At 45.8% G+C, this 11,872-nt stretch overlaps 1 long non-coding RNA gene across 2 annotated transcripts in view; it reads left to right on the top strand.

The window, feature by feature from the left end:
• The first annotated feature begins 519 nt into the window (after positions 1 to 519).
• LOC130543182 (uncharacterized) overlaps positions 520 to 11,872 on the top strand; it is a 35,746-nt gene continuing 24,393 nt past the window's right edge. Inside the window, exons 1-2 of one of the 2 annotated variants that reach the window (XR_008958326.1) lie at positions 544 to 979; positions 2,045 to 2,156. This is a non-coding gene — a long non-coding RNA (uncharacterized LOC130543182). Of the gene's footprint in view, positions 2,157 to 11,872 lie in introns of both variants that reach the window. The other variant, XR_008958325.1, reaches the window with a different exon arrangement.

Here is an 11,872-nt window from a genome sequence, read left to right as displayed (position 1 = left end):
GCCTCTTTCCAGTTTTGCCCTCCGTCTGCTCAAGGCTGAGCAAAGCCCCGCGGGGCTTCATTTTCTCCACCTCCTCTACTTCCCAGCGGAGGGAAGCTGGCAGCAGACGCAGACGATAGCTTCCTGACACACCATGGGCGGGAGCCAGGCTTGTTGGGTAACTGGACCTGGTCGTGGCTGCTGGAGCTTTCCATCCTCATTCCCCAAGGAGCCAAGGCAGCCAGGAGCTGCCAGGAACCTTCACAGCCTGTGCTTCTGGGCTCAGAGGAAGCACAGGCACACACACAGACCAGCACCAGCCTCCCAGAGCGCGGGCGTGAAGCCAGCATCCGTGGGGAGGAACCTACTGGGGAAAACAGTCCAGTGATTCCCTGGGCGCAGTGCAGAGCAGCCGTGGAACCTCCCACCTCGGGCGTGCTGCCAGGTGAGCGGGCCCTGCCAGGGGGTGACAGAGGCCATGCCAGGGCACCACCCAGGCCTGCCCCGACATTCCCTCTGACACCAGCTGGCAGCGGCCGCACTCTGCCCTTAGGATCACTCACACAGCAGTCCAAACCATTCGCTGCCGCGAGAGCCACATCGCTGGTGACAGGCGGCCACCCCAGGGCACACGCCGGCCACCAAGCAGGTGTGCAGGGCTCCATCCTGCGGCTCTTTTCTGAAGGCACAGCATTTCTCTTCCCCACCCAATTAACTTCCCAGAGCCCCATCCTGAAGGATTGGATTTGTCATGAGCACCGACAAGAAGGATTTGTGGAGCCGGCCGTGGAGCAGAGGCTGGAATCCGAGGCGGGGTATCCTAGTGGGTCATTTGGCTGGTTTGCCTGACTTCAGCAGAAATGCGCGGCAGCTACCCGGGAGCCGCGCAGGCACCTGCAATGGAAGAATTCAGAATCACAAGTAATGGGTCTAAATTGGCAGGCTTTCACGAGAGTCCCACCAATCTTCCAGTATACAGCTGCCATGGGTCACGTAAAATGTACGTAGCTTTAATATACAGTTTCATTTGCTTGAATATCAGCCTGGGTGCAGATCTTCAAAGAATGGCTCGGGGTAGAGAATTTAATATGAGAATCCAGCCGGGGCTGCCAAGCCATATATGTGCTAATGCTGCAATTTCGACACCGTACTTAAGGTCAAAATTAATTCAGTGAAAAATATTATTTCATGATGTAATAGACACCTTCTGAGTGGCAGAGCAGGAGGCATCCAAGAGGACAGATGAGGCATGGGGCGTGTTTCGCCAAATGGCCAAAGTGGGGAGTTCTTCGAAAAAAGATTCGATGGACAGCCGTATTTTCCTTTGCGTCTATAACTCAGCTCGGCTGTTAGAGGACAAGGGTAGCCGCGGACAGCGCGTAAATGGTGACACTGTGGTGTCCAAATAGAACTTGATCTGTGGACACTAACATTTGAGTTTCATCTCATTTTCACATCTTATGATATATCCTTCTTTTAATTTTTCTCTAACATGTCAAGGTCACCTCTGACACCTAAAAATGTCAAGGTCATTCTCTGCTCATCGGCAGGGCAAAAAGAGTTGGTTTTCTGACCCTGAAGTGAGGTAAGGATTCCCTGCAGCCATCATGCACCCATTTTCCCCAAAAACTAACACCCGGTTGATCCTGTTTTACCTATCCTCCTATCCCTTTTTCCTCCCTGCTGCAGTCTTGGAAGCAAACCTCTAATCAACAAATTATTTCATCCATATCCATACTTCAGTATTTATCTCTAGAAGAGGACTCTGATTTGAAACATAAACGCACAATGCCATTATCACATCTGAAAATATTGACGATAACTCCTTAATATCATAAAATATCCAATTAGTATTCAGTTTTTCCAGCTGTCTCATAAAGGTGTATGATTACAGGTTTTGTGTTTTCTTCCCTACAGCTTGTTTGTTGGGCTGGGATCTAGACGACATCCTTAAATGGCAATTGCTTGATCGGTCCCCTAAGCCTCTTTATCTACGAGTTCTTTTCTATCTGTCTTGTTTTTCTTTACAAGCGATTTGTTGAAGAAATTGTGTTTTGTTCTGCAGGGTTTCCTATAGTCTGTATTTCTGATTGCACCCCTGTGTCGTTATTGGACATATTTCTTTGTTCCAAATTTCCTACAATGCAGTGGTGTTTTCTGCCATTTGGAAGTGAGAGGTAAGAGCTTGATGAGATTCAAGTTTTCTTTTGTTTTTGGTTCGTTTTTTTCGCTAAGGTTACTCTGTGGGCGGTATTGTGTTCTTCCGTCCGGGGGTACGTAACGTGTGGCTGTTTCTTATTTTGTGTGTTAGCAACTATTGACGATTATTGCCTAGATCAATTCTTACTTTTTAAAAAAGACTATGTATTGAAAAAAGGTTTAGATTTACAGAATAATTGAGCCATTAGTACAGAGAGTTCCCATACGCCCCCTACTTGCCTCCCACCCCCCAGTTTCCCTATTATTAACATCTTGCTTTAGTGTGGAACGTTTGTTACCATTGATGAACCAGTATTGATATATTCCTATTTAGTCCACAATTTACATTAAGAGTCACTCTTTGTTTTGTACAATTCTATGGTTTTGACAAATGCCGTGATGACATGGACCCACCATTAGAGGGTCATGAAGAATAGTTTCACTGCCTTAAAAATCCTCGGGGCGGCACCTCTCTATCCACCCCTGCCCCTCTGCACCCCTGGCAACCACTCGTCTTTTTACTGTCTCCATAGTTTGGTCTTTTCCAGAATGTCACACCGTTGGACTCATACAACCTTTTCAGATTGGCCTCTTTCATTTAGCAACATGCATGTGTTTTTTCCATGTCTCTCTGCGGTTCGATAGCTCATTCCTTTTATGGCTTCCTAATATTCCGTTGTATGGATGTAGCACAGTTTGTTTACCCACTCAACTACTAAAGATTCCGGTTTGGGGTGATTATGAAGGACATTGCTATCAATATTTGTGCGCAGGTTTTTGTGTGGTTGTAAGTTTGCAGCTCACGTGGGCAGATACCAAGGAGCACGTGGGTGAGTCATGTGGTAAGAATACGCTTAACGTTTAAGTAAGTGCCAAGCCGTCTTCCCAAGTGCCGGCCCATTTTCGCATTCCCACCGGCAGTGAAGGAGAGTGCCTGCTGTCCCATCTGCTGGCTAGCTTTTGAACTCATCGGTTGTTTGGGTGTGGGTCGTTCTAGTAGAAGTGTAGTGAAATCTCACTGTTGGTTTAGTTTGTGATTCTCAAATGAGACGGTGTAGAGCATCTTTGCGTACCCCTGTCTGCCGTCCCTGTCTCTTCTTTGGTGTGGTGTCTGTTCAGATCTTTTGCCCATTTTTAAAGCAGATCGTTTGTTTTCTTATTGTTGTGTTTTAAGAGTTCTTTATGTGTTTTAGATACCAGTCCTTTATCAGATACATATTTTGCAAATATTTCTTCCCAGCGTATGGCTTATGTTTTCATTCTCTTAACAATGTCTTTCTTGCAGAGCTGAAGTTTTTAATTTAATAAAGTCCTGCTTATTGACTTTTCCCCCCATGGAGCCTGCTTTTAGCGTGGTATCTAAAAACTCATCATCAAACCCGAGATTGTTTAGATTTTTTCCTTTGTCGTCTTCTAGGAGTTTCATAATTCCACATTTTACATTTGGAATCAGAATCTAATTTGAGGGGCGCCTGGGTGGCACAGCGGTTAAGCGTCTGCCTTCGGCTCAGGGCATGATCCCGGCGTTATGGGATCGAGCCCCACATCAGGCTCCTCCGCTATGAGCCTGCTTCTTCCTCTCCCACTCCTCCTGCTTGTGTTCCCTCTCTCGCTGGCTGTCTCTATCTCTGTCGAATAAATAAATAAAATCTTAAAAAAAAAAAGAATCCAATTTGAGCTCATTTCTATGACAGGTATAAGTTCTGGGCTCATTCTTTTGCATGTGGATGTCCAGTCATTTCTCAGTATAATTTGTGGAAAAGACTCCGATCTTCACAGAGTTGTTTTTGCCCTTTTGTCAAAGATCAACTAACTGTATTTATGTGCTTCTATCTCTGGACACTGTATTCTGTTTTATTGATCTGTTTGTCTATTTTCTCCCCGGGACTGCACCATCTTGGTTACTTGATTCTAGCACATCTTGAAATCCGGGTACATCAGTCCTCCCACTTTGTTCTTCTGCAGGACTCTCTTAGCTACCCCGGGCCTTTCACCTTTCCACACAACCTCGAGCATGAGTTTTTCAATATCCCCAAAATAACTTGCTGAAATTTTGACTGGGATCACATTGAATCTATAGATCAGGCTGGGAAGAATTGACTTAATATTATTTGATTCTTCTCGCCTGTGGACCTAAATGATCTCTCATCTATTTAGATTTTCTTTGATTTCTGTCATTGGAGTTTCGTAGCTTTCCTCCTATGGTTCCTGTGCATATTACACTAGATTTGTTTCTATTACATTTTCCTGGTTGCTAATGTAAATGGTATGGTGTGTTAGTTTCAAATTCCAGTTGTTCATTCATCCATTCTTTTTTTTTTTTTAGAAGTTGGAGAATGGTGGTGTTCTGTCATTCTTCATTTGCTAGCTGACACAGCTGTATATAAAAAAATTCCTCTCATCGACCCTTTCGTTATTCAGGGGTATTGGTCATTCAGGAAAGAAAGGATAAATGCTGATTCTTTCACTTGATTTACCAAATTTTTCTAAAGTTTTGGATTGGTTCCCTAACACCTCCAGTGTGAACCAATGAGTTTTTCTTTAAGCACTATTATGAAAAAAAATTTTATGTGTTTCAATCTGTTACGTTTAGTACTCTTACTGGTGCTCAAACTGTTCCCTTACGGGGGCGGGGGGCGGGGGTTTCAATGGATTATACGACTTGATACCTTGGTCTCTGATAGTTCTCTAGTTCCTTATGTGACAAGATGGTCCTGGCTTCTCTCATACATGTCCTTCCTCTGACGTGTTACTTGCCGTTTCTCCAAGGAACTCAGGTTCCTTTTACTAGGAGACGGTGTTTAGAAGCTACCAAGGTATGCGTTCCTGCCTTTTCAGTGGTCAAGGCCAGGAATTACACATTTTATTTGAATGTGTCATGAGTTTATACTGATACATTCATATTAGAACTATGAGGTTTTTACTTAATCCCATTGGCTTGTAGATGACTTTCCTTTCTTCCATGCTGAAGTTGCCTTATCCCACAATACACATGCTTAATCTCAGTACAACAGGGTTTATTGAAAACAGTCTGGGTCGTTTTTTTCTTTTCCAGTCCTTGCGCTCAGGGTATATCCCATCAGAGATCTACAAGAAAATAATGGTGGCTCAAAGTTTGCTGGGATAGCTTCTGTTTGTGTGGTTATGCCATCAAGAGGGTATGGAGTTAAGTTTGTTTCAATACGGTTTTGTTTTTTAAAAATTCAGGTATTTAAAAAGTAGTTACGTGCATTTGTCTCTTCATATTTTTTTTTTTAAATATTTTTGCCAACTGATCTTTGGAATGAATTCCTAGAAGTGGGATTGCAGCTCCAAAGGGCAAAGACATACGTAATTTTGCTCAATACTGCCAAACTCCCCTGCAGGGGTTGTACCATTTTACGTTTTACTGGCAAAAAGAACCGATTTCCCACCTTCAAGTTTCATCCTTTACGTTTGGAAAGTGTGTTAGGGCACATTACGCGTTTCCTTATAACATATTCTCTTTTATCCTGGCAACAACCCTCAGAGTTAGGTATTACTCTCACCCTGACTTTATAGATGGGGAAACTGAGGCTCAAGAGTGCTGAAGTGTCCTGTACACCCCCCAAAATGAGCTGATCGTAGCCTTGATCGTGTGCGTAGCCACAACAGACCCTTGGGCAAGACACAGGGTCCTGCCTCGAGTGCCTGAGTGCCTGTCTACTTGCCTGCCTCCTGGAAGCTGTGGGAATTTGCCAAGTATGTTCCAGCACCGTTTAGCGCTGTGGGAGAGGTCACGTGCCCTGCGGCGTGCCTCAGCCAATGGGAGCCCCGCGTCCTTCAGAGGCACGACTGGGACACTCATCCATTATTCCTCGGGGGCCAGCTGTCATAGCGGTAACCTGCAGTACCTCACCTTTAGTGGCGTTGCCTTCCTTCCTGTCTCCCTCCCTCCTTCTTCCTGGGACCACCTTCCAAATCAGTGAACTGGACCCAAGGCTCTGATGTAGGCTTTGCTTCTTACCAACAGTAAGGCCATCTATCCAGCTCTGAGCTGTGCTGAGCTGTGCTTCTGGCACCCAGAGGTCTCGGCGTGTCGACTGTAGCTTCGGCTTCCCTGGGATGCAGCCTACCAGTCCTATGGGGCCACCCCATACCCAGTCCGTGGTCCTCTCCCCTTTACTATGGTCAGAGGTATAGTCACGGTCTCATCTTAGATGGCCTGGCCTGCTTGGTTCCCTCTTGGCCATATACCCAGGGTTCTTCATCCTGGCAGGGTCTTTTGGTGATTTAATTTGTTCCTTCATGTATTTCCCAAATGGCACTATGCAAGAGGCATAGACCGTGTGGTCCTGTGGGGGGCTGACCCAGACCTTTCGGCATAGAGGGAATACACTGAAGTTAGAACACATTCATAATGAAGCGTACGTTAGGACGAGGGGAGCGGAAGGTACCATGGAAACAGTGTGGGAGGAGCTTTAAAGAATGAGGGGGCCCAAGAGAGGTTCGGGAAAGTGAGAGCTGAGGCTGGAGGAGTAAGATTGAGTTCCAACAAGAGGAAAGACAAGGGGAAAGAGAATCCTGGACAGAGAAGCAGGTGACACATCTGGAGATAAGAGAGGAACCACAGGGCATTGAAGAAATCGAAAGGATTTCTGAAGGACTGTAAATTGTAGTCTGTGTAAATCTAGTTATCAGGATTGCAGATGGCTTCCTTGGAAGTCCAGCAGCAACTTCTGGGCTACCAGGTTTTGGAAGTTCAAATCCACGATGTGATTGTAAATATCTTATGTTCCACCACTTTCGGCGCAGTGTTACCCACTGGGATGCTCTGCTTTAGGGAGTAATATCTGCCTCTTCACATCTTTTCCACTCCCAGCCTGATGTGAGCCCCTACGGGCCAAAAGTTGGTAGTGACTGGTGCACTGGGAAATTCTGACTGCTGGTCTACCAGTTAGAAACATGCAGATTACACAGCAATCTGATGATAGAAAACTCTATCTGGGAAGAGAGAGGAAGGTAGAAATGCTTTTCAAGAGTGTTCAAGAACCTGAATTTGCATTTGTTAACTAGAACAAAAAGTTGGCTGGTGAGCTAATGGACTGATAATTATACTGTACCTCAATCAACATGTTCTCAGGGGGCTGATAAAGAAAAATAAAGATCTTTGCCCCAAGATCACATGTATCCTGGACTTGCTTGATAGAGGTTAATAAAATTAGTGAGCAAGATAAATGAGCAGAGAGACTGGAGCATGCTCCTTTGATTTTGTATAAGAGAGCCATGAAAATAAAACTCTGGGGCCCGTTCCATCTTAATCCTAGCAGACACTGAGCCGGCCTCCCACTTCGCTGCGTCAGCCTGATCGCTCAGAATGGACCAGGGCACGAGTAAGCATATTTGACCAAAACTTTGTGATAAATGACTTTCAAAAAATTGGAATCCTGTGTGATTGGTGGTCTGCCATAACTAAGCCTCTTTCCTAAGGTTTCTCCAATGAAGAAATAGCAATGACCCTTAAATTTAGCTGTGAAAGTCATAGACGGATTGCGTAGAACAACGAATTGGTGTGAATATGAAATTTAGGAAGGTTGATTTGAAGTTCCATGACTCATATCATTTCTACATTGCAGAATCGTTTTTCCAGAAACCCGAGGTTCCTTCCATTCTCTCTCTTGGCTTACTTGTTCATGCCCGTGACGTCAGTGATCAGCTAGATTATGAATTCCAGGTGTCTTCTGGTCCACATCTCTCTTCTGTGTGTCTCCCAAGTGGCTGCCCAACATCACCACTCAGATGCTTCACTGCCACCCCATCCCTCAAGTCTGGTCCACTTCTAGCCAAGGACACGCCATCCCTCACATTACGCAAGTCAAAAGTGTAGGAGTTCTGGGGCGCCTGGGTAGCGCAGTCGTTAGGCGTCTGCCTTTGGCTCAGGGCGTGATCCCGGCATTCCGGGATCGAGTCCCACATCGGGCTCCTCCGCTGGGAGCCTGCTTCTTCCTCTCCCACTCCCCCTGCTGTGTTCCCTCTCTCGCTGGCTGTCTATCTCTGTCAAATAAAAAAAAAAAAAAATCTTTAAAAAAAAAAAAAAGTGTAGGAGTTCTTAGTGACCCCCCCACTCCTGACATCTGATTAGTCCTGTGCTTCTACCTCCTGTATAACTCTTGCATCAGTCCCCTTATTTCCAGCTGCCCTTCATCCCCTTTTCTAGTCGGATACCAACTGCTCATGGCTAAGCTGCCTCCCTAAGTAGTCTCCCTGTCTTCCTCTGCTTTTGTACTTCTTCGGTGGTTTCCTCACATTGCCACCTAAACATTCTTCCTGTGTGTAAATCCGATTGTGTCACCCCTTCTTAGAACGTTCGATAGGTTCCAGTTGCATTTTTTTAAAAGATTTTTATTTATTTGATAGAGAGAGAGAGAGCACAAGCCGGGGGAGCAGCAGAGGGAGAGGGAGAAGCAGGCTCCGTGCTGAGCAGGGACTCTGACGCGGGACTCCATCCGAGGACACTGGGATCACGACCTGAGCCAAAGGCAGCCGCTTAACTGACTGAGCCACCAAGGCACCCCTTCAGTTGCCTTTTGGATAAAGATGGAGTCCTTGAAGGGGGGCTCCCAAGGCTCCATCATGTGAGATCCCCAGCTGCACCTGTCCTGGCAGCCCCTGCTCGGGCCACACCTGTCTTCTTTGCCTATCACATCACAGGGCCGTGTGCCTACGCCACCTGCTCTTTGCCCATGCTGCTCCTACGCCTTTCCTGATCCTGTCCGTCCCCCGTGTCTGAGCTCAGGCACAGCCCTGTCTTGTTCACACCTTCCCGGACCCTCAGCCTAGGCCAGGTGTCCTGTCGCCTGGCTCAGAGAGCAGCTCATTTGTGCTGACACTCAGCACAACTTCTGGTCATACATGCATCTGTCATTACTTGATTTTCCTGAGTCTCCCTTGCTAGCCTGGGCCTTCATGGGACTAGGAACCGTGTACCCTCAGCCACTTGCAAGGTTCCCCGCACAATGTGCCTACTCAATACATGCTCACTGAGTGAATAAAGCCACCAAGTCACCTCCAGAAAGGGCCTCTGATGTCTGTGCCAACTCATCAGAATAATCTAGCATAGGCAGCTCTGGAAAAAAGTCTATATTTGAGGCCACAAAGAAGAATTCGAACAGCCAAGAATGCTCTGAACCTTCTAAGGCACATATATGAGGGAGACGGAGTCTAGCTTGTCAGCTTAATGATGAGTGTGATGTTTCTTCTCCTGTAGGATTGTGACTAATGTAACCTGACTGTAGATATAATTAGACCTGGTGCTTGTGCCTTACCTTTTGCACTTATCAGTTTTTGTGGAAGTAAATCTTGAGTCCTAGTCTATCATTAAAGTAGATGCTAAAATTGCAATGACATCATAGCGATATCGATGTGAAATATTCACAGTCGAGGTTTTTGGTGTGTGTGCTCGCACCGTCTCCTCTGTTCTGTGTTACTCTAACTCCGCGATAATTATCAGGCTGGTTATTTGTTAAAACAATGTAGAGACAAATTCCAGGCAAGAATTGGGTGCCATCGCGTGATAACCTGCTCTAAGCAGAAAATAATGAATACATTGAGATTTGCTCCCAGCGATTCAGAACTAATCCTGAACGCATAATAAACTAGGTCATACAGTTAGGTCTACAGAGAATAAGTACGTCCTCTGAGCCACTAAGACCTCTGAAACCAGTACTGCTGCAGAATGGGAGAAACTAGTTAATTTCTGCATGCGGGGGTGACCTCGGGGAACCTCAGTCAGATTTTAGAAATGTCACAAATAAATTGAACGCTGGTGTCTTGGATTAAGCAAGGGTCAAGAACACAGTGGGAAGAGGAGGATCGTGTGTGTGTGTGTGTGTGTGTGTGTGTGTGTGTGTGGTGTGCATACATGTGTCGGCCAAGAAAAAATTTGCAGGTAGATTTTAAGCCTTCAATTTGAGCACATAACTCCCATTGATAGCAACAGGAATTGAACAGCCAGACAAAGAGAGAAAAATGCAAACCAACCCCCAATGCAGAGTATAAATTAGCTACATAAAAGAAAATAGAACCAGGGATTTGCTAGGTGATCTAAGAGGAGGAACACATCTTGAAACATTCATAAGCATCGCCTATTAAAAAATGGGGAGACGGAGACACGGAACACGGCAGACAAGGGCCGAAATCATCCTCTCAACACTGACAGACGCGGCACCGTTCTCCACGCAGTGCGGTGACCAAAGGGAGACGCTGCTCCTGATTTTTAGGCTTGGAACACTTTTCTGGAATTGGAGACACACCAGTGGACACACCAACGGACATTTTTCTGGAGGTGGAGGCACAAACTGACATAGCCAAATAAGGAAAGTGAGTACATTAATCTAGTTCCACTCCCATTTGCTCACAGCTTCATCTTCCTAATATTTTAGATAAAAAGAAAATCTCTCATTTTCCTTCATCAGGCTGTGCCTCTGCCATAGAAGCAACACGTAATTCATTTTAGCCACATTTTGACCATTTGGACTCATTTAGGAGGTCAAGGAAGTAGAATGTGTTGGACTGAATTCTTTCCCCCGTTACTTCGCAGGCCGCCTATTACAAGGTTTCGCAGATATAAGTCGTATGTATTTCCCGGGCTATTAGATGCCTTCCCTTTTATCCTGAAAGGGAATGCCTTTGAAATAAATCTAAGAGAGTAGTTCCTAAACCAAGCTGATGAATAGAATCACCTGGGGGAACTTTAAAACCATACCTGGATCCCATCCCAGAGATACTGAAGCAGAGACTGGAGCGGTGGGGGGAGAGGGGTGGTCAGGAAAGAAAATCCCAGGTGGTTCAGCCTGGGCCCGCAATTGGAGGAGGCCTCTAGCTTCTCCCCCAGCAGAGTGGCCTGAAGGAAATAACCAAAGGGTCATGTTCTGGTATTTTAGAGGAGGGAAAATTAGCCTCGGTAGCAGCAACTGACTATTGTCTCTAGGTCCACTTCAAGCTCTACTAAACCCTTAGAACATTTTCCAGCTCTTTAACTCGCTGCGATTCCGGTCTGGTGTATAACTGATGTTCAAGGCTTCAGTTTCCTTGGGTGGCTACCAGGTTGCTAGCTCCTGATGGGAACATTCCACTCTAGCCACTTGGCTCTGCTGCCCACATCCAGAGTGTTCTTCAAGGCCCAGCCAAAGACCCACCTCTTCCATGAAAACAGCAATGACTGCATTAGCGTCTTCTCCCTCTGAGAATACCCTGGGCTAGTCAGAGGCATATAATTTAACACTTAATTGTTTTCTAATTGCTTCTGATCTGTTCTGTTCCCTCACCCTATTATAAGCAGCTCAAGGGTGGAGACCATGGTTTTCAGCGACTTTAACAAGGCTGGTTGCCTGTCTGGCTCACCACTGTGGCCCCAGAGTCCCAGATTGGCATGAAGCAGATTCTCCATGAATATTTGTTGATGAATTTGGTGATGGAATGATTACTGGAACATTTAGTCAGAAAACCAAAGCCTGTAAGCAAATTACCCCATAACATGCTCTGTTCTGTTTCATTAAATCAACTTTTAATAGATATGTACCAAATGCCTCCGGTGTGCCCAGCACGGTCCTAGGTGCTGGGGATACAGCAAGGAATGTCCTTTATCATGCAGTATGTGCTACCTTTTAAAAGAGGGCAAATTAAAAGCTTTTGAAAATGGACTTGTGCTTCCAGCTGCTGGAAGCTGTGAGAAACA

The sequence above is a fragment of the Ursus arctos genome, unplaced genomic scaffold, assembly GCF_023065955.2.
Source record: "Ursus arctos isolate Adak ecotype North America unplaced genomic scaffold, UrsArc2.0 scaffold_10, whole genome shotgun sequence".
Lineage (NCBI taxonomy): Eukaryota > Metazoa > Chordata > Mammalia > Carnivora > Ursidae > Ursus > Ursus arctos.
This window is presented reverse-complemented; position numbering and strand designations above follow the sequence as displayed.